Raw genomic sequence first — 23,226 nt, forward strand, 5'->3', positions numbered from 1 at the left:
GCCACTGGAGAGCTACAGTTCATTGAGGGAACCATGAATGCCAACATGTACTGTAACATACTGAAGCAGAGCATGATCCCCTCTCTTTGGAGACTGGGCCACAGGGCAGTATTTCAACATGATAATACCCCAAACACACCTCTCAAGACTATCGCTGCCTTGCTAAAGAAGCTGAGGGTAAAGGTGATGAACTGGCCAAGCATATATCCAGACCTAAACCCTATTGAACATCTGTGGGTCATCTATCGGGCATCCTCAAAACGGAAGGTGGAGGAGTGCAAGGTCTCTAACATCCACAAGCTCTGTGATGTCGTCATGGAGGAGTGGAAGAGGACTCCAGTGGCAACCTGTGAAGCTCTGATGAACTCCATGCCCAAGAGGGTTAAGGCAGTGCTGAAAAATAATGGTGGCCACACACCTTAAACTAACTTTTAGTGCAACTAGCTGAAAAGGAATAAGCTATTAGTATGGCTGGCCATAGACAGTGCAAATGTATTTCCTGCAGCCATGTGTTGCAGGACAGATATTCGCACGATTCCCCTTTCAGCACAGATAGCGCTGACAGGGGAATCCCTCTTGCCGAGCAATTGTCTACTCCCAGCGGGGGGGTGGCAGCGAGCGAGGGAAACTGTCCCTTCCGGGAGAAGACAGTAATTATCGCTAGTGGCTATAGCATCCGCTTGCGATAATCAGAAGCGAATCCGGCAGGCTGATTGATTGATCAATCAACTTGGTACATTCAGCCTGCACATTAGTACATTCAGCCTGTCCATTAGTACATTCAGCCTGCCCATTAGTTCCTGCTGAGCCGGCCAAGATTCGAACCGTGTAGGGCCGGCCTATGTGCGCCTACTCTGAAAGGTAGGGAGGTGGGGGTATTTAAGTGGTATTTCAATAAGAAAGAAAGATGTCAAGGTTATGTCCTACAAGACTGAATAGACTGAAAACTATGGTTGTCACTACTTACTCACAATAACCAAGCTCTAACAATGCTGTGCATTGTGACTGAGGATGCAGAGGATCTCCAGCCACAACCTTGAGCACTGGTGAGAAGAGGTTGGCGCTGGCTGCCAGGGGAGTGAGGGATAAGGTAAGTAGGAGCTTTTTAAGAAATCCTAGAGAAACTGGCAGTTAGACCTTGCAGTACAGAGCAAACCCCATTGAGAGGGCCAATTTTTATTTTCCAGGAGTTCAACTTTAAGAAGTGCTGTATTTAAAGGGAATACACACATCCATTCCTTAAAGTAGCACACAATCGCAAGAAAGAAAAGAACAGCATTTCAGCTATAATGAAAGGGTTAAGACAGAAAGGAAATTACAGTTGTCTGACTCACGTACTGAAAATGTGATGAAGGTCCAAGTGAAATAAAACATTGGCTGATGGCCTCTTTTACTTTGCCCCTTTTGTCATGACTTTCAGATAAATGATACAGAATGTTTGGTAAAGGCAGTAAGAAGAGGAATCCCTTGTGCGTGGTAGAGAGATATGAAAAGGCTTCTTACAAATATGCTGTATAATCTCAATGTCAAACCATTTAGTCTTCCACAGATGTGCTAAAACTAATTGTACTGATGTAAAAGTTACTGTGCAATAGAACTACAGCACAATAAATATGTTGCAGGGGATTTAAAGCCATTCCTTTTAGCAATATTTTTATTTTAATTGTGAAACCTCCGGGCTCCAAAACCAAAACAAGTTACTTACCGCTAACCTACCCTTAACCATTACCCTAATTCTAACATAGCATTTGTCCCATGTTCCTTGAAAGCCTAGCTATGAGAAAGGACGAGGTGCACCCCCCCCCCCCCCCCCAGCCATTCCACAACATAGCTAGCAAGGAGATGGCTATTTGATAACTGACAATAGTCTTGGCTTCAAGCTTCTCGGCTTCTGAGACAAGCGGCGGCAAGAGGAATGCAGAGGGATTGGAGGCTGACAATACCTGAAACCCCCCCACAGACATACACACACACAGGGCTGCTGTTACAAATCGCAGGGCCCCGTACAGACTACCTGGCAGGGCCCCCCCAAGAAAATATTAACGATATATTTAGCTAAAATTACAACAAAATCACTATTTTCAGACACAAATATAACATAACTCACATAATTCCTGCTAATCTAAAAAATAAAAACAATGTTAATAAATAAAAATGAAGATGAGATGCAAAAAATATACAGGCTGGGCAGTTGGAGCTACATCGTGATCAGAGAGACAGAGGGAGAGAAACAAAGTTACAAATAAACTCCTGAGCAGAGATAACATTAGAGCCAGTGCTGGGATGGGGGCACCACACAGGGAGGGGGATTAGTGAGGGACAACTGTCTATTTCTCAGCAGATAAAAGCTGATAGCAGGGAGAGGGACAGAGATCAGATTCAGGTGCTGGAGGAAGATTTCTGTATTTGTTGTCCATCATTAATCCCCCTCTCTGTGTGAACCCCCCTGTGTGCTCGGGCCCCCTACAAGAGGGCTGGTGGTCCCCCCCCCCCCCCCTCTATCAGCGGCCCTGCACACACACTGCATTCTTCTTGCAGCTGCTTGCCTCAGGCAAATGATTGGATCTGAGAGAAGCACCATTTGACAAGCTGCCCTCCCTCTGCTAGCTATGTTAATATATGTTGTCAAATGAGTGTGAGGGAAGGGGGGAGCCCTGTATGACCTCACAGCTAGGCATACAAAGCCTTTAGGAACATAGGACAAAGTATGTATTACCGGTACATGAACTTTGTCCCCTGATAGACAGAACAGTGGAAACAAATTGAAGTAAGAGTTGTAACATTCTGATGTAACACTAAATTTAAGTTACATAATTAATCCTTTAAGATAGTTTGTCACTGCAGAAAAAAAAAATCTGCAGGTATGTGAGAGCATGTGGCGGGATCCCCAGTGTGCAGACATGCTCCGAGTCTCTGTCAGATTATTGATGGCAGTGAGGATGAGGAGTGGAGGGAAAGGAAATTATGTTGTGCTGAAGTTCCATTCCCATGTTTATATTAACAAAAGGGTAATGAGTGCTTGGGATAGCAGCCCACACTCCTCCATTCCCCCTTCCTTCAGACCACTTTAATCCCGATAACTCAAAAATCAGTAGAACAGGAAAAACAGAGACAGCCTCCATAGTGCAAATCTATAATTCTTTTATTTCAATAGAAACCGATTAAAAACTTTTCTTGGTGCTGAACCCAGCACTGCTAACTTGCTAAATATCCTCCTCCTCTTTTGGTCTTCCAAGAGCGAGGGGCATACCACTGTACTTGATGATGTCCCTTTTTCCAACGTGTTTCATCACCTGAACTTTCTGAAGAACAGTCATAAACAGGGTCCTTAGACAGTTTGTTTCCTCAGCATTTGAGTGCTCAGCTCAGATCAGCTCCTGTAACTCAACCTTTGTGTCTTGCATAGCAGCCCCTCACCATTTTTCAGGTGTTACTTCAGTATTACCTTCCAGGTCTGTCTGGGTTCCTTGCACCCTGGGACCCCTTGTTCCTACTTGACTTGGACTTGGACTCCTCTTTTCAGGAGAGTTCTTGATTCTCATGTACACTTGAACCTGCTTGTGATGCTTAGTACCCCTCACTTTTACCCTCTTATGAGGGACCCATGATGTACAAGGTCAGCGGGAACCAGTTTCTACTGTTCTCTTCCCTAATAAAAACCTGACAAATCACTGTCTTCCAAAGGTAACTGTTATTTTTCAATGCACTTGACCTTGTGTCCACCCCAGTGACTTGTTCTGGCATCCCCATTTTGGAAAGCTCAGACTACCTTGCCAGAAGAGGGTCAGCTTTCTGGACTCATGTTGTCCAAATTCTTCTGAAGGGCCCAACATCTGCAGGATTCAACTGAGTCAGGCTTTACAGGTGTCTAGTTTTGGCAGCAGTTGGTAACCAATGGGCAGGGCTGTTTAGATCAAATACTTGCTAAAGAAGTCCACTTCCTCTGGGTCATTGATCCCTTTCTTATACCCCAAGAAAATTATTCTTCCTTCTTTTTTCAGGGCCTGTAGGATATTGAGGAAATACCCTCTCTCCATAATTTTCCATTTTCTTGTTAACGTTCAATCTTTTTCAGCCCCCTTCTTTGGGAGCCTGGATTCTGGGTGGTCTCTTTGAACCAAAAAGTCCCTGGCTTAACCTATCAGTCTCTTGGGGCACATGGTGTGGTGTGCCCCCCATACCTATAACCTTAGTCTGGTTCCCCAAGACAGACAGTTCCTGTCAGGGACTAAATACCCTGCGCAGACGCACTGGCGTCGCTAACCGGCGAACGCCTATGCGCATGCGCTGAGGCTACCTTGGTAGAGTTCGAGGCTACCTTGGTAGAGTTTGGGGCTACCTTGGTAGAGTTTGGGGCTACCTTGTTAGAGTTCGAGGCTACCTTGGCGGAGTTCGAGGCTTCCTTGGTGGAAGTTCGAGGCTACCTCGTTAGAGTTCAAGGCTACCTCGACAGAGTTTGAGGCTACCTCAGTGTAGTTCGAGGCTACCAAATTGGCGCCAAAACGGCCTATTTAAACACAGCTGTCACTCTAGGTGATTGCTGTGTTGTCTTCAGCTCTCCTGTATCCTGTCCCTGTTATATCTGCTGTTCCTGTTTACCTGACCCGGCTTGTCTTTGGATTCTGATTACCTGCTGCCTCACCTGACCTTGGCTTGTCCTGACTATCCTCCTGTCTCGTCCTGATCTGTTTACCTGCTACCGGCTATTGGTCCTGGATCTGTTCCTGGCTCTCGCAGGGAATCCGGGGGGCCGCGACCTGGTGTTAGCAAGCAGCCAAGTCCATCCCACCATCTGGGGCCCTGGTGAAAACCGGCTAACACTTAGATTCCGCGCCTCTGGTGAACCTGTGCCACACCAGTTACCCGGTAAGCCACTCCTCTTACGTCAGGCTCTGCCTTGTTACTCCGTGACAGTTCCCACTGTCTGTGGTTATTTTGACTTGGTCTCCATTGGACAGCTCTTACGTGTTGCAGGTTCTTAACCTCCAGGAAGGTTGTGGCTGGTCAAGTAGCCGGGTCCCTACACTAAACAACACTGAGTGTTCTACTTTTGATTGTACTTTCTCCTTTACAGACAAGGCATTGCCATCTGGCTCATCAAAACTGGTGGTCTCCACACTGCAGAGTGAAAGTTCTGCACCTTAGTGCTCCTCATTTTCTGCATGACAGGATGTATCCATCTCTGTATGGCCTTGTGCTTCTCTATAATGTCAGAAGGCAGACCAAACTGGGATTCCACTACAAGTGCCCCCTGTAGGGGATAGATTATGTCCAAAGACCTTCATGGGCCTGATCACTGGAAGATACAGTAGGTCCTCCTTTTATAGCTGATTTGCAGACTATTTAGGAAGTTCCTTCCAACTTACCCTTGTTTGGGGTATTTCCCCTCTCCGGCTAAGCCTTATCATCTGGCTTAGCTTCAGACATTGGTCCTTCATGTACTTCTGCGTTACAGATGGTTCATGGGAATTCTAGGGGCTGTCAGTGGCTGTTAACCCCTTCCCCCAGTTCGACTGATTTTGGATTGCTTTTGAACAGTTTGTGTCTCCCAATAGACAAGAAAGAAAATAAGATTTTTGTACTTATAGTGAAACCTTTTTTTTTTTTTTTGCAGTCCATTTAGAGTCACGGGTCCTACTCTGTGGGAGGGGTTACACAGGGCCTTTCTCACAATTTTTATGTTTACCAGTGTTCCAACATCCTGTAAGCAGCAGTATAACCCAGCGATTTCTGAATTCCTGTGTCCCTTAATAGACTCAAAGAAGAGGATTTTGTGTTAATTACAAAAATCTTGAAAAAAAAAAAAAAAAAAACACTTTAGCCCATTATTAACAATTGGCGAACTGTAATTAATTTTTTTAACTCTTTCATATCTTTCTTTCCTTACAATTTTGTTGACTTTTTTCTTATCGTAACATTTAAAAGTTTTACATTTGCATTTGTTCCTGTTTGTTGAAACAAATTTAAACAAATGATTTGTACCAGTAACATGATTCTAGTACATTTCTAAACGAGACAAATCACATTTTATTAACTCCTTCCTTCTATTTTTTTTTTTTTTTGCGATTTTAAATGGAGGGCACACTTTGGTATCCTTACATTGAGCGCAAGAGGAATGTATACCGATGCTGTTCCTTCGCTATGCATTGATGTGAAATCCATTCATAAGTTCCGGACGATGCTTGACTCTGTGTCAGGTCTCAGCTTTAAAGCCCTGGCTATTGGAAGGAATGCAGATGAAGAAATATTAACATACTCCAGCAGGATTGAAACTTTTCTATTGCCAAAAACTGCATTGAAATCGGAAATAGTTGTGTTTGCCTGAGACATTAATATTAATTCAATGTTAAAGACAGATAAATATTGCCTGATCCAGATTTATTATGTTTATCAGTAATAGGATACATCTACTGCCAATCAGCCTTGTTGGATATCATCATTTACTCTCAGATCAGGATGGTGTGGAAGGCATCTGACTACACTCCAACTCCAACTCTCCTCATCGTCAGACATTAACATGTATGCTTAGATTGTCAGAGTGTGTTGTTATTTAGAATATAGTGCAGTGTACAAATAAATGGCAGTCAACTTTTCTAAACTTCTTTAAAAGTCCATCTTTTATATAGGTTCCATTTACAAATTCCATGTTTTGGTGTATTTAATTAACTAAGGGCAGTACAGAAAAAAGTTCTTTCACCCAGTTTTTAAGGTGTTGGGGGAATGCCCTCCTAACATAGTCTCCCCTTCTCTTGTTGACTCTGAGGCCTTTTTAGCTTTTGCCTATTCCCGGGAAACTGGATTCAGGGAAAGACATCCAGATGGTCCCTATTGACCAGGAAATGCATGTCCCATCAGTCTCCTTGAAAGAATGGGGTATTCTCTTTTACCTGCTCTGGGTGAACTTTATACCTGGGGTTTGAAGGCTAAGCTCACCTTTAAAAAAAAAAAAAAATAATAATAATAATTACACACAATGTTCATTTATTTTTTATTTTTTTACCCTGCAGCCAGCAAAGCATTGCATATGCGATCAGTGGACCATGGGTGCAATGCCAGGCTCCTGCAGACACTCAGTACAGAAATCTACCCATACCTCCCATATGGGCAGACAGTTACTGGTGTGCAGCAAGAGTCATCAAACTCATGGAACTCATCGGCACCCTGGTAGTTCACTGAGAGCTACAAGCCATCTGCCGCGGTGGCAGACAGGATTTGCAGTTCATTTATTCACAGATTTCTGTGAACGAATGACCTGGCTGTGTGGGCAGCGCCACACACAGTCATGCTGTTTTTAAAATATAACAGAGGATGTGGGAAGAAGAATCCCCCGTCTACTGTCATGGGGAGAAAGGTCAGCTCCTGCACTGTATCGTGTTACATGTTATACATAACATGAATGTTGCAGGACCCTCACCTCTGGAAAGATTTCTCTGTGACAGGACAACTGACCTGGTACCTATGCTGAAGTATGACGAGAGTACCACTCTCCACTGTACTGTTTCCCTTAGAGACAATGCGTTGACATTGACTCTCCGTCATTGATAGTCTTCACACTGAAGGGAGAGGTGTGCACACCTGTATGCTGCTCATCTCCTGCATAGTTAAAATAAATCATTGCTAAAGGGGTCTGCACTCCCCTTTATTATCAACAGACAGAACAGCTTGGGATCTTGCTGCAGGTGCCTCCTGGTAGGGGCAGTGTCTAGAGGCATTCATGGGACCTGATCACCTGTCTCTTGGGGAAGCTCCTCTAGATTCCTTCCTCAATTCTGTCTTATTTAGGTGTGGGCTCTTAGCAGTTCTTGCCCCTCGTTGCTTGACTCTGTATGCTTCACTAGACCAGAGTGGGTCACAAGATTCTTAGAACCATGGTTTGTGCTCAAGGTTAGGAAGATTCTGTGTATCCTTGTCAGTCCCCAAAGAAACCCCCTGTGTCAAAGTGGATTTTTTTTTGCTCATCCTTTGCTTTGATGTTCCATTTATACCAGTCTGGGGTTTACGATATACTCTTCATTCTTGATTTCCTTTGTAGGGACCCCTCTTGTGTACTAAACACTCTTTTTTAAGTCAGACTGACTTTAGGGTTAGTACTCTTGAGTTCACTTTAAGTCTCAGGGGTCTCTTAGTCCTCCTTTTGGAATATTACGCTGTGGGTATTCTCACATTCTTTGGATATCTCATTTACGAGATTGGTTGCCTGGCTAGGCAACCTCATTCTTTTAAAAAATAGAACAAAACATGCACTGGGACGTGATCTAATTAAAAAGGCTGCTAACACAATTTGCTGGCTGCAAACATAAACATAAAAGTAGACATAGAAATGTAGCGTTCCTTAAATAAATTTATGCTAAAACGTGATTTATGAGCTTACTACACTATGAGAGGGTTTTATTAATTTCTTTGAGACATATCCATTGGGCATCTACTGCTTTGTGCTATCTGACCATCCCAGAGGTGGGGTTTTAACATCATTCTTTTGATGGAACCTTCCTCCCCTAAATTGAAGGGTTTGAGAGTCTATGGCATGGGTGTCCAACCTTTTGGCCTCTCTAGGCCACATTGAGTGTAGAGAAATTTTCTCGGGCCGCATATAAAATATATACTATAGTTAAGGCATGTAATAAAATGCCACGGCCCCCCCCCCCCCGCACTAATTTAACACAACTAGAGGATGATCAAATTAAATGGAACCAGTATACAGAGGTTTACTTCTTCTGAGAGACAATAAAGGAACACTCTAACCACCATGACCACTTCATGATTTGATTTGATTTGAAGTGGTCATGGTGGTAGGAGTCAGAATCACTGCACATGCTCGGCACCCCCCCACCCCCCCCCCCCCCCTCAGCCTCTGCCTACCGTTAGTTTGAAGCTGCTGTGGCTATGCCCCCGACCCGACTTCTATCCTCCCCAGCAAAAAAAGATTGTCAGGGGGCAGTGGGCTGCATTGCCTGTGGCCCTCGGGCCGCAGTTTGGACATGCCTGGTATAGGGCTTGGGCGTTCACAAAGAAGCAGGCTGGTCTTCTATTATTGACCTGTTTTTTGTTTGTTTTTTTGAGGGGGGGGGTGGGATTTGCCTCAGTGTATTTTTTATGTTAATCACATCATGTTGTTGCTCTATTTCTTACCTATGATATTTTGTTTACAGCTGTTTTTTTTTTTTTTTTTTTCACAGCCTCCTGCTGGATTAGGTTCTGTGTTCCCTTGACACAAAACGCAAGGTAGTTATACTGCATCAGCAAGGTCTCTCCCCAAGGCAAAGATTTCAAAGCAGACTGAGGTTTCAAGATGTGCTGTTCAAGGTCTTTTGAAATAGGACAAAGAAACGGGCAATGCTGAGAATCGTAGATGCAGTGGCCATCCAAGGAACTAAGTGCTGCAGATAAAGAAACATCATGCTTACTTCCCTTTGACTTTGGAAAATGTCCAGCAGTGCCATCGGCACAGAACTGGTGGAAAACAGTAGGACCTAGTACACCCATGCACTGTCTGGCCAGAAGTGGTCCTCATGGAATCCATTTTAAAAGGTGAGTATATTGCGCTCAACACATAGGTGTTCATCAATAAAGTGCTAGTGCAAATAAATACATAAATAATAAATATGGGAGTGCAAAAAGTCTCTAAAATGCTCAATATCAGTAAAAAGTCCAACGATCAGCAGCAACAATTTTTGATAAAAGCATAGACTCGATAGGAGTGATTAAAAGCCTCCACCTCCAAACTTTCACCCAGTGCTCTTACAAGGTACTTCTTACCAGAAGTATATGACCCCTTGATTACAGGGGGTCACATAGACATATTGATCCAATAAATACACCGATCCTCCACTTCAGATTCCCTCACCAACCGGGGTAAACCTTCAGACCAGGTACAGGATCTCAGTAAGGACATATAGGAAAGCTCTCATGGTGCAGTAAGTCGATAACATCAAACTTTATTAAAAAGGTAATGCACTTACTACAATTCCAAGAAAAGTCGCTTTGTAAAGTCATGGATATTCACGGTAGCTGGATAAATGAACACCGCTTCACAACAGCGTTCCACCAACCCGGAAGTCTACGGTCTCACGCTCCCGACGCACGTTTCGTCAGCCCGTGCTGACTTAATCAGGGGATCATGGAATCCATACCTCTGAGGTGGAAACAAGGCTAAGTGACCATACTATGTATGAAAACATAGGAACTAGGGTGCAGACGAAAGGCGGCAGGTGGTCTGGACTGATGAGTCAAAATTAGAAATATTTGTCTGTAGCAGGAGGCATTTTGTTCACTGACGGGCTGGAGAACAGTACAATAATGAGTGTCTGCAGGAAACAGTGAAGCATTGCGGAGGTTCCTTGCAAGTTTGAGGCTGCATTATAGCAAATGGAGTTGGAGAGTTGGTCAGGATCAATGGTGTCCTCAATGCTGAGAAATACAGGCAGATACCTATACATCATGCCATACCATCAGCAAGGAGTGTGATTGACCCCAATTTTTTTCTGCAGCAGGAGAATGACCCCCAAAAATACCTCCAATGTCATTAGGAACTATCTTCTGCATTATGAAAAATAAGGAGTCCTGGAAGTGATGGTTTGGCCCCCACAGAGCCCTTATCTCAATATCATTGAGTCTGCTTGGGATTACATGAAGGATTTGAGGCAGCCTACATCCACAGAAGATCTGTGATTAGTGCTCCAAGATGTTTGGAACAACCTCTGCCAAGTTCCTTTAAAAAGTGTGTGCAAGTGTACTGTACCTAGAAAAATGATGCTGTTTTGAAGGCAAAGGGTGGTCACACTAAATATTGATTTGTTTTGGATTTCTCTTCTGTTTATTTATTTTCCAATTTGTTAATTGATAAAAATAAACTATCAACACTTCTATTTGTGAAAGCATTCTTAACCACTTGCCGCCCGCAAACTAGTACATATACTTCAGCAGGTTGGCTCTGTCCCACGAAACAATGTAACTGTATGTCGTTTCACTGGGCTGCTAGTGGGCGCATGCGCACCGCCAGAGTTGCGCGCATACGCTGCTTGGCTACAGGGGGAGCCAATCAGCGGGTCCATGGAGACAGAACGGCAGTCTGCTGTTCTGTCAGTAATGAACAGTAATGAGCATAGGCATCCTGTGTTAAGGAACACAGGTCTCTGTGTTCATTCAGTAAGCCCATCGCTAACACAGTTAGATAGCACCTCCTAGGGACACATTTAACCTTTTGATCGCCCCTGGTGTTAACTGCCAGTGTCATTAGTACAGTAACAGTGCATATTTTTAGCACTGATTACTGTAGTAATGTCACTGGTCCCCCCAAAAGTGTCAAAAAATGTCAGTTAGGTGTCCGATCTTTCTGCCGCAATGTCGTAGTCCCGCGAAAAATCGCTGATCCTCGCCATTACTAGAACAAAAATAAATAAATAAAAAGTACACAAATCTTTTCCCTAGTTTGTAGGTGTGGTAACTTTCGCGCAAACCAATCAATATACACTTATTGGGATTTTTTTTTTATATACCAAAAATATGTTGCATATTGGCCTAAAATGATGAAAATTTTTAGTTTTTTAATTTTTTCTTTCGAGAATGTTTTATAGCAGGAAAAAAAAAAAAGAATTGTTGCTATTTTTTTTGTTTATAGCGCATAAAATTAAAATTGCGGAGGTGATCAAATACCACCAAAAGAAAGCTCTATTTGTGGGAAAATCAGGACACTAATTTTTTTTGGGTACAGCGTCGCACGACCGCGCAATTGTCAGTTAAATTAACACAGTGCCGTATTGCAAAAAATAGCCTGGTCATTAAGGGGGTAAAACCTTCTGGTCCAGAAGTGGTAATTTACAATAATGTTTCTCACCTGCCTAAGACTTTTGCACATTACTAGATGATGGATTGATATATGAATGGGAATACCGGCATTTGAGGAGAAAAAAAAACACAGATGACCCATTTAGAATAAGGAGTTTCTTAATCTGGTAAGTGCTGGTCCAATTCAATCACAAACACGATTTAAAAGTGGCATAATAGGGGGGAGATGGACTAAGGCCCCATTCGCACTTCACAAAGTTCCCACTCTTTTTTTTTTTTCCTCCTTAAATAGGCTTCACTTATTAAAGGAAACCCTGTACATAACAAATGCACCAAAGTTGTCTCCCTGCTTCTTGGGGCACGGAGCATTGTGCGTTTTTTCAACCCGCGTTTGCCGTGCAAAAAATCAAAACGTGTGTCTGCTAACCACGTTTTGGGTGCCATTAACAATTGATGCCGCCATAAGCGTGATGTGTGTTTGCAGTACGTTGCTTTCAAAAAGCGTGGCAAAACCCCTGTTTCCTGTGAGTTTTGTCACACATTCAGCAAAAAAGAGATGTGTGAATGGGGGTTGAAGCCTAGGTTGAACTAAAAAAAAATGAAAAATTGCCACTGCTCTGCAAATCACATGCGATGTCTGTGCGATGTGAATTCAGCCATACAGATTGTATGGCTGAATTTGCATTGCATTCAGAACAAAGTCGCACAGGACCCTTTTTTTGGTCTGCACCAGAACCGGATTGCATGGTTGTTCACACCTATGCGATCCGATTCGTGTGCAAACTGATCTGGGGTTGTCATTAACTTTGTATTGACACCCCCAGTGATTCACATATGCCAGTGTGAACTGCCTGCTAGTCAGGTGCGATGCGGGAACCCGCAGCTGATTTGCAGGGTTCCCGCTTTGCATATGTGTGAATCGGGACTTACACAGAGAGAGATTGGTACATGGTAGAGTTTTCTGCACAACTTGGAGACTTGTGGACTTTTCTCTATGATTGTTTTCACATGATCTGGAAAAAATTGTTACATTTTATGTTACACAAGAATTAATTGATACAAGCTTACTTTTATGTTGCACTGGTCATCTTGTAAAATTCTCTTTACATACAGGGGATAAAGTGGTTCAAAAGCCCAGACATTTTTTTATCTTAAAGCGTAATTTAATCCCTAAGGCCCCTTTCACACAGGGGAGTCCGTCGGCAGACTCCGTTTTTCTCAGCGGGGGATCGATCCGCCAATCCCCCGCTGAGCAGGCGGATGGCAGCTCTGTCTCCGTGCTGTGTGCGGAGACAGAGCTGTCAGGTCCCCGCTTTTCTCTATGGGGGAATCGAATGAGAACGGACTGTCTGTCCGTTGTCATCCGATCCCATCCGATCCCATCCGATCCGCTGGACGGATGGAAAATAGGGTTTCAATCCGTCCAGATTTGACGGGTCAGATGTCAGCAGACATGTCTCCACTGACATCCGATGCCCCATAGAGATGCATGGGGTGACCATTCAGATCCGCCAAAAAAAAACGGACAGGCGGATCTAAACGGCCCCCGCCTGTGTAAAAGGGGCCTAAAGAGAAGCTCTGCTGATCCTCCTTCCAGAACCCCCTTGCCCTTTTGGAACATTTTCTTTTTTTGGCGAGCGGCTACCTAGTTTTATCAGGCATCCGCTCCCACTTCACCAAGGTGATCCCAGCAGATGTTCTCCAGTTCACATGGTGGCGCCAGAGACCTGAAGACCAGCAAAGAATCGACCCCGTGAGAACAGTGCTGGATCCCTAAACAGGTGTCTCTTTATTAAAAGTCAGCAGCTACAGTATTTGTAGATATATACATTGGAGGGCAACCTCTTTGAACTTTCTTTTTAAAAACTTTTCTTTTATATACTGAAAATCATCATAACTGGTGAACTTCTTGTGTATATTTATCTATATAACTATCAACACATTACCCCAGTTCCTCTGATAATAATCACAAGACACACTCACTGTTTCCAGGTCAATGAAAAATTCTTAATTGAACACACCTGACTCTAGCTTTCGGCTTTGGGAGAACAAATTTATCCCCTGAAGGGCAATCCTATGGGGTACTGTTTTCTGCAGGTATGTGGCTTTAGTACGCTGGGCATTTCATCAAGGGGTCTCCCCATTGGCTTGTCTTTCTCCCTTTCTTTTTCTTTGTCTCCTATGTGTTGGGGAGGTTTTTTCCTGTGGGGTGGTATCCTTTTGGGGGTGGGTGGGTCTGGGGTGTGTACTGGGGGGCCAAGAGAGATTTCCAAGGAATACTGGGGGAGAAGAATGTCGCAGCTGCACATTTGCTTGGATCAATGTAACTATTATTGTAATATGAATATTTGTATGTCCTCTCCATGGAACCTATAATTTATATTGAATTATGCTTTTCAGGAATATATGCAGATTCCCTGAGGAAGAATTTTGCATTTGACAACCTTTGAAACGCGTTGGATTCTGCTTTATACCTGTGATTGTATTGTATGACTGTATGATAGTCCAAAGTCAATGAATATATACTATTGTTGATATGATGACTTTTTCAGTATTTACACTTTCTCTTTAAAATAAATTTCACTTTTAAATACCAATCCTCTTCTCCTGAGAGATTTCCATTGTTACATTTAAAGTCCCACAAAGAAAGGGGGTTGTTTCTTCTAAGGCCCCTTTCACACTATTGCAACGCAATTTTGCCGCGATTTCGCGGCATGATTTTTGCCGCGATTTTGAAAGCATGGGCAAGGCTATATGCCTCAAAATGCATTAAAATCGTGGCAAAGTAGTGCAGGAACTACTTTGAAGTCGGTGCGACTTCAAAACGCACTGATATGAATGGGGCTCATTGAAAATAATGGAAAACGACTTGTCATGCGATTTTGCGGTCTAAAATCGCGGGACAAGTCGCACTAGTGTGAATGGGGCCTAAACAGTATTTGTAGCTGCTGATTTTTAAATGTTTACAAATAAAACTAAAGATACTCTTTAGAGTCCATTCACACTAGCGCGACTTGTCAGACGACCAAGTCGCCTGACAAGTCGCGGTCGCTTTCGCTCGCAATTGATTAGTACAAGACCCGTTCTAATAGGTCGACTTAGAAAAAGGGTCCTGTACTACTTTGGGGCGACCTGGAGGCGACTTGCATTGACTTCAATTATATGAAGTCTCTGCAAGTTGTGCCGAAGTCGCGGTGCACGCTGTGCACCGTGACTTCACAGGTCGCCCCCCAAAGTCGGTTTGCGGCAGTCTGAATGGGCTGTTAATGCATTCCCTGCATTAAGGTAAAATATGTGCCAGTAGCAGTATCACCCCACTCTAAATACTTACCTCAGTCTGCCCTCGATATGGCACTGTACCTGTCTGTAGCCTCTCCCCTCTCCACCGACTTTGCTGAGGGAGCCATTGGCTTCTGCTGCTGTCAATCAAATTCTGTGAGCAGAGAACGAGTGGCGGAGCTGAGCCTCACTGTGTGTGTTTATGTATGCACACAGCCCAGCTAGGAATCAAGCCCACACTCAGGGCTGCTGATAGGGAGGACCACTAGTCCCCCTATCTGTTCTGCCTGCTTCTGAACCCCCATTGCACAGAGCAGGTAAGTATAACATGTTTATTATTTTAAGGGAAAAAAAACCTTTGTAACAGCTTTAAAAGGGATTGTTTTATTTGCACTCATTATTGCACTTTACCAAGTGTTTTTTATTAAATAAGGGACAGTGCATGCATCTTCTGCAATACAGAGCTGGCAGCTCACAGTTTTTGTTCTTAAACTTTAGATACATTTTAAGGTATTTTTTGACCACATACCCTAAAGTCATTATTGAAAAAACATTAATATTTTTTTTTACATGCTTGGTGTACTGTTGTTATTATATATACAGATTTGTAGATGATCCCTTTTGTGGCTAAATACACTGCCTGGCCAAAAAAAAAAAGTTGTTATCTGGCTTTAACTGAGCAACTAACTAAACTAAGCATGAGGTAACTATCCTATTGGACAGTTACTGAATGACCAGGTTATTCCATCAATGGATTTTTTCTTCCCTGATGGCACGGGCATATTTCAAGATGACAATTCCAGGATTCATTGGGCTCAAATTGTGAAAGAGTGGTTCAGGGAGCATCAGACATAATTTTCACACATGGATTGGCCACCACAGAGTCCAGAACCCCATTGAGAATCTTTGGGATGTGCTGGAGAAGGCTTAGCGCAATGGTCCGACTCTCCCATCATCAATACAAGATCTTCGTGAAAAATTAATGCAACACTGGACAGAAATACTGTAAATCTTATGGCATTGCAGAAGCTTATTAAAACTATGCCACAGCGAATGCATGCCGTAATTAAAGGCAACAAAATATTAGAGTGTGTGACCTTTTTTTTTTGGTGACGACTTTTTTTTGGCAAGGCAGTGTATTTCACTACAGTCACTTCACGTCATCTGCTGAGATCAAATCTTAAGGCACATAAAGCATGCATAGTTTTGAATAGGACTTGGATGAGCAAGACATGGATGAGCGAATTTGGGGTTGAGGAACTTGACTGGCCTGCACTGTGATGACCTCAACCAGCTAGAACACCTTTGAGATAAATTAGAGCAGAGACTGCGAGCCAAGCCTTCTCTCCAACATCAGTGCCTGACCTCACAAATGTGCTTCTGGAAGAATGGTCAAACATTCCCATAGACACACTCCTAAACCTTGTGGACAGCCTTCCCAGAAGAGTTGAAGCTGCTATAGCTGCAAAGGGTGGGCTAACTCAATATTAAACGCTACAGGCTAAGGCTGGGATGCCATTAAAGTTCATGTGCGTGTAAAGACTGGTGTCCCAATATTTTTGGTAATATAGTGTACTTTGTTTATGAGTATGATTGTATTTTGCTTGATGAGATAATAAGATTACACAGAGATGCGATCGATAACTTACAATTGTAAATTAAAATCATATCTTAACCTCTTTTAACCCAGCCACGGTGTCTCTTTAAAGTGGTAGTAAACTCTAGGAAACCTCGCAATGGCTCCAAATGACAGTGCACTCTTCTTTCAGTGCTGAGTGTGCCCTGAATGCAGAAAGCGCTATGCCATCATGGTGACTCCCATGTACAGGAGTGATTTCATTACAGTTCCGCCAATCAAAGGTCCATAGCATGCAAACCCTGAAGGAAGACCAGGCATAGATAGAAGCGCCGGGAAAAGTGACATTGTGCCACTGGAGGGCTCCATTTGAAAGGGAAGTCTGTCATAATATGCTAGTCTGCAGTGCATACTAGCATATTATGGCACAAACCTGTAGGGGGCACTTTTTTAAATACTGCTCTAACAGGATCTTGGCTGTCACAGTGCTGACATGATTGCAAGCTGGTCCCAGCTGGCTCCAGACCATTAGGGCTCTTTCACACACTCCGTCCGCTGGACGGAGTCCGTTTTTCTCAGCGGGGGATGGATCCCCCGCTGAGCAGCAGGAGGACAGCTGTGTCTCCGCGCTGTGTGCGGAGACACAGCTGACAGTTCCCCATGCATCTCTATGGGGGAAATCGGATGTCAACGGACCGTCAGTCCGTTCTCCCCCGATCCCATCCGATCCGATCTGCTGGACGGATGGAAAATAGGGTTTCCATCAGTCCAGATTTGACGGATCGGATCGGGTCGGATGTCAGCGGACATGTCTCCGCTGACATCCGATGCCCCATAGGAATGCATGGGGGGACCGTTCAGATCCGCCAAAAAAACGGACAGGCGGATCTGAACGGTCCGCCTGTGTGAAAGGGGCCTTACTAGAGGCAGGAGCTGTCTTTGACAGCTAAGTCATTGCGCTAAGAGTGTGCTCACAGCTGTTCATGGATGCATATGTGCGGGTAATAGCCCTAAAAGCAAACTTTCAATGCGTTATAAGGGTTAACCATGCATTGAGATCTACTTCCCTGTGTGGCAATTTTGTAGGTGGAGTGTAGTGTGGTGTGGCGACAATAATTCAATATTAAAACTTGTGCTGAAGTATTACCGTAACGGTTCACAACGAACCTGGTGGAAAAACTGCCCAACCAGGTGTACTTATGGGTCCCAACAATGTGAAAAGAGCGGGTTCCAGCCGGACTAACAGCATCTGTAAAGAGAGGCAGAATGCAACCTGGCCATTTCAGGCCCAAGCAGGAAGATTTCCAGAAAAGCAGCGATCCTTTGCTTTCCCACCTCGTTGGGAACCTTTCCCTGCCAGTAGTACTGTCCCTAACAGACAGGGCACCTGTTCCTACTCTGCCAACTTGCAAAATGCACACCAAACCTGGGAGCCAGGGCCTTAAATAGGCTCGGTCTGACCCAAGATGGTTGCTTGAGTCACATGGGATGGCATCATCAAATAGGATAGCTTCCCCTGCTGCTGCAGAAGAGCGCCACCTGCAGTGGAGAAAGTAGACTGTACCTGCCTACATATTTATCAAATGATTCATCTAATAGAGATGGATTATTCCGATCGGAATAGAGATTGATCTTTTGTGGAAGTGTGTATGGCCACCCTAAGGCTGGCCATACTTTATTCACTTGCCGACCATGTACTGTAATTATACTGCTACAGTGTGGGCTGGCTGCACAGAATCACGTATCAATACGTGATTTTGTATTTCCGCGTGAGGGACCCATGTGCGCCTGCCCACCCAGCTGCGCTGTTACTGGCTCCAGCACATGCTGATCACCGGGTCCTAGCCAATGATTTTTGGCTGGACCTGCTAATCAGCGGAGTGAGTGACAGGAGAGAGCTCTGTGTATGTAAACAACACAGAGCTCTCTACTGATATCAGTGATGTGGCGGTTTTTGTTTCCCTGCAAAGGAGGAAATAAAAACCTGCAATCCCCTAGTTAACCGCTTGCCGACTGCGCACAGTATATTTACTGCGGCAGTCAGCCCCGGCCAGGCAGAGTGACGTAGATCTACGTCGCTAGCCTGTGACCGGCTTTTGAGCCAATAGCGGGCGAGCGCGCGCCCGCCCCGGCTCGTTCACAGAGGTGTCCGCGCGTGTGACCGGAGGACCCGATGTCCGCCGGTCACACTACGATCGTCGGTAGAGCGGGAGAAAGGCGGGCGGCTTATGTAAACAAGCCGCCTGTCATTCTCCCCTGTGTAAAAATGGAGATCAGACGGTTCTACTATGTAGAACCGTTGATCTCTGTTTTTACAATAGTAGACATGTCCCATCACAGTTAGAAACACGCCCCTAGGACACACTTAACCCCTCCCTCTCCAATACAGTTATCCCCTGCCAGTGTCATTTTTACAGTAACAGTGCATATGTATAGCACTGATTACTGCAGTAATGTCACTGGTACCCCCAAAAGTGTCAAAAATGTCAGTCAAGGGTCCGATCTGTCCGCTGCAATGTCGCAGTCCCGCTAAAAAAAATCGCAGATCGCCGCCATTACTCGTTAAAAAAAAAAACCACCAAAAATGACAAAAATCTTTCCCTTTGTTAGTAAACGCGATAACTTTTGCGCAAACCAATCAAAATACGCTTTTTGCGATTTTTTTTTTACCAAACATATGTAGCATAAAACAAATTGGCCGAAAATGTTAAAAAAATTTTGATTTTTACATTTTTTGGGGGGGGAATTTCATATAAAAAAAAGTGAAACATATTGTTATTTTTGCAAAATTTCCGCTATTTTTTGTTTATAGCGCATGATCAAAAAATCGCACAGGTGATCAAATACCACCAAAAGAAAGCTCTGTTTGTGGGAAAAAAAGGACGTGAAAATTCGTTTAGGTACAGCGTCGCATGACCGCGCAATTGTCCGTTAAAATCACGCAGTAAAAAATCGCAAAAAACCCCCTGGTCAGGAAGGGGGTAAAATCTTCCGGGGCTTAAGTGGTAAAGCACCACATAGTAAACACTTTACACATTACTAGGCAGAGAGTTAACCCTTTGATTGCCCCAGCCATCGGATCACTGCCATTACTAGCAATAAATACATAAAAATTGCAGTATATATCACATAGTTTGTAGCCGCTTTAACTTTCATACAAACCAATTAGTATACACTTATTGGGATTTTTATTTTACCAAAAATATGTAGCAGAATACATTTTGGCCTAAACTGATGAAGACATTTTTTTACATTTTTTATTGGATATGTTTTTAAGCAGAAAGTAAAAAAATATTGTTTTTTTTTTTTTTTTTCAAATTTACTGTATTTTTTATTTATAAAATAAAAAACCCAGTGATGATCAATTACCACTAAGGGCCGGTTCACACTCTTGCGAGTGTGGCGATCACATGTAATTCGGAGCGCACTGCTCCTTTATTACATGCGATCAGATGTGCAGTGCGAATTCAGCCATACACTTTGTATGGCTGAAATTCGCACTGCACCCGCACAAAAGACGCACAGGACCCTTTTTTCCAGCCGCATCAGGATCGGATCGCACAGCGGTTCACACTTGTGCCATCCGATCCTTTGCGAACTGTCAGATCGCACTGTGATCAAACTGGGGGGGGGGTCGTTAACATTTAATTGACACCCCCTGCGTATCGCATATGGCAGTGTGAACTGCCAGGGGTGCGTTTGCAATGCGGGAACAGGCTGCAAATTCGCAGCCTTCCCGCATCGCATAAGTATGAACCGGGACTGAAAGAAAGCTCTATTTGTGGGGAAAAAATATATTGATTTCATTTGGGTACAGTGTCACATGATCACACAATTACCAGTTAAAGTAGCTTAGTGCTGAATAGCAACAAATGCCCTGATCATGAAGGGGTAAAAACTTCCGGAGGTCTAGTGGTTACACATTTTTTCCTTTTCACTATCCTTTACCCCAGGTTCACACTGAGGCTGGTTTGAAATCGTGTGAGTTCAGCTGAACTCACACGATTTCAAGCCACCATTTCAGTCCGACTTTGGGGGCGATTTCACAGACATCCTGCACAGATGTCTATGGAAATGGCAACCCCCCTCCCCCCGAAGTCACCAAAAATAGTACAGAAACTACTTTTGGGGATTGGTGCGGCGCCGCAAAGTTGACGTTGCACCGATTTGAACGGTGCAATTGCTGGCATTTGGCTCCGATTTGACATGCGATTTGACATATCAAATCGGACCAATGTGTACTGGGGCTAATCCCCGAATGGTCAGTCCGCCCCTGACCCCTTTTCACTGTCCCACCCTCCTTCCAGCGCTGCAAGCTTCCCTGTCCTGTAAAAAAATAACAAATTGTAAAAGAAAATAATAAAGCATTGTAATATTAATTTTAAAAAAATTTAAAATAAAATAGTTGTAAACATGAATTTTTTTTTTTATGTAAAAAACTAATAAAAAGGGCTAATTCACACAGGTTCTCTGTTATGAATGTGTCAGCTAATAATGATTTTAGTGTATTTTTAGTGAAAATATTGTCTTGATGTATTCAGTGGAGGGGTGCTGTCAGGTAGGCTGTACAGGGCCCTGTGATTTCTAACAGCAGGCCTGGCTCCGAACTAGTGATTGACCGATATAATTTTTTTCGTGCCGATACCGATATTTTGGTCATCGGATATCGGGATCGGCCGATATTTTCTGACATTTAAAAAAAAACATTTTTTTTATTTTTCACAGGTACTGTTGTGGAGGGATCTGGGGGTCTAAAAGCCCCAAACCCCTCCTCTGCACTTAAAAAAATTCAAAAAGCCGGAAGTGCATCACTTCCGGATTTTTTACATCGATGCCCAATCAGAGCCGAATGCAGCTTTGATCGGGTCTTCTCTTCGGCGGCCGTGTAGGTAGTATGCCCCGGTCTCCCAGTGGGACGGGAGAACCGGGCGAGCCGCCGAAGGCGGCGGGAGACGTCCCCTCCCGCTCCTTGTGATGACAGCTGAGCGGCTTCTCAGCCGCATCGGTTGTCATTACAAGACAGCTGGCTGTCGGCTATGGACGTTGGTACCGGGGTGATGCCTCTAGCTGCAGGCATCACTCCAGTATAGCACTTTCCTAGAATATCGGCAATATCGGTATCCTCAGGGGCCGATTCCGATATATCGGAGAAAATGCATATCGGCCCCCGATATATCAGCATTGCCGATAATCGGTCGATCCCTACTATGAACGGTACTCATTGGACTTTGTAGCCCCAAGTCGCAGGAAAAGTTGCACAAGTGTGAAAGTGGGGGCCTTAGATTAACTTTTAACTCTAAGGCTGGCCATACACTATACAATTTTCTTATTCAATTTCCTTTAGATTTACCTTAAACTATGTAGTGCATGGGCCTGCCTGACTGCATACAAATTGAAAGTGTTTAGGTTTGACCCTATATTACATGGTTTTGGTAAATCTAAAGGAAAGTTGAACAAGAAAATTGTATAGTGTATGGCCAGCCTAAAGTGCAGGGACCTGCTGATTGCATACAAATAGAAGGTGGTTAAGCCCCGTACACACGTACCGATCGTCGGCGAACGATCGGCCGTCTTTTGTCCCAGGGCTGTCGTGTCTGTTGAAAAGTGCAAAGACAGCACAAGAATTTTGTCTGCCGACTACAGCCGACTGCAGAAGTGATGTCATGTGATGGTTAACTTTCCCTGTGTTTTTTCTTTTCTGAGCATGCCCAGTCTTGCAAATCTGCTGTCTGTCGGCCGAATTCTGTACTGACTGACGAACAATCGGCCGCTCTGGTGTCGGCATACAAAAATTTTAATGCTTGCATGACAGATTCTTGTCGGCAGAATGTGCGCTGATGGCTGTCGGAGGCATCATACTAACAAGCGTACAATCGGCAGATCGGTCGTCGGCCGACGCTTGTCTGCCGACGATCGGTACGTGTGTACGGGCCTTTAGGTTTGATCTCCTATCATATGGGAAAAAAATTGGATAATGTATGGACAGCCTAATGCCTCGTACACACGCAACGATTATCGGCCGACCGATCGTCCGAATTTTGTCCAGAGTGGTGTTTTGTTGGTTGGAATGTGCCTAGACTGCACACAAATTTTCTCGGCCAACAAAATTCTACTTCAGAAGTGATGTCATGTGCTGGTTAGCTTTCTTTGTGTTTTTTCTTCTCTGAGCATGCCCAGTCTTGCTCATCAGATTTTTGTCTGCCGAAATCTGTACTGACTGACGGAAAATCGGCCGTTGTGTTGACGGCCAACAAAAATTTTATAGCCTGCACACCAGATTTTATTCGGCCGAAAAGTCGCAGTCGGTTGTCGAAAGCGTCATACTAACAAGCCGAAAATCGGCCGATCGGACGTTGGCCGAAAATTCCCGGCCAATAATCGATGCGTGTGTACGGGGCATTAGAGAGCAGCAACCAGGAGCAGTGCGATATAAAGCATCTTGGGCCTTTTAAGGTAAACATGGAGAAGAAAGGAGCCTGTAAAGTTTTTCCATGATTCAACAAGAGAAGGGCGAGCTCTTCCAGTAACACCATCATAAAGCATATGGTAACGTCATTGTCCTGATCATTTATTAAACCGCACTGTCC

This window comes from Pelophylax lessonae, assembly GCF_965119305.1.
Source record: "Pelophylax lessonae genome assembly, chromosome: 2".
NCBI classification, from domain to species: domain Eukaryota; kingdom Metazoa; phylum Chordata; class Amphibia; order Anura; family Ranidae; genus Pelophylax; species Pelophylax lessonae.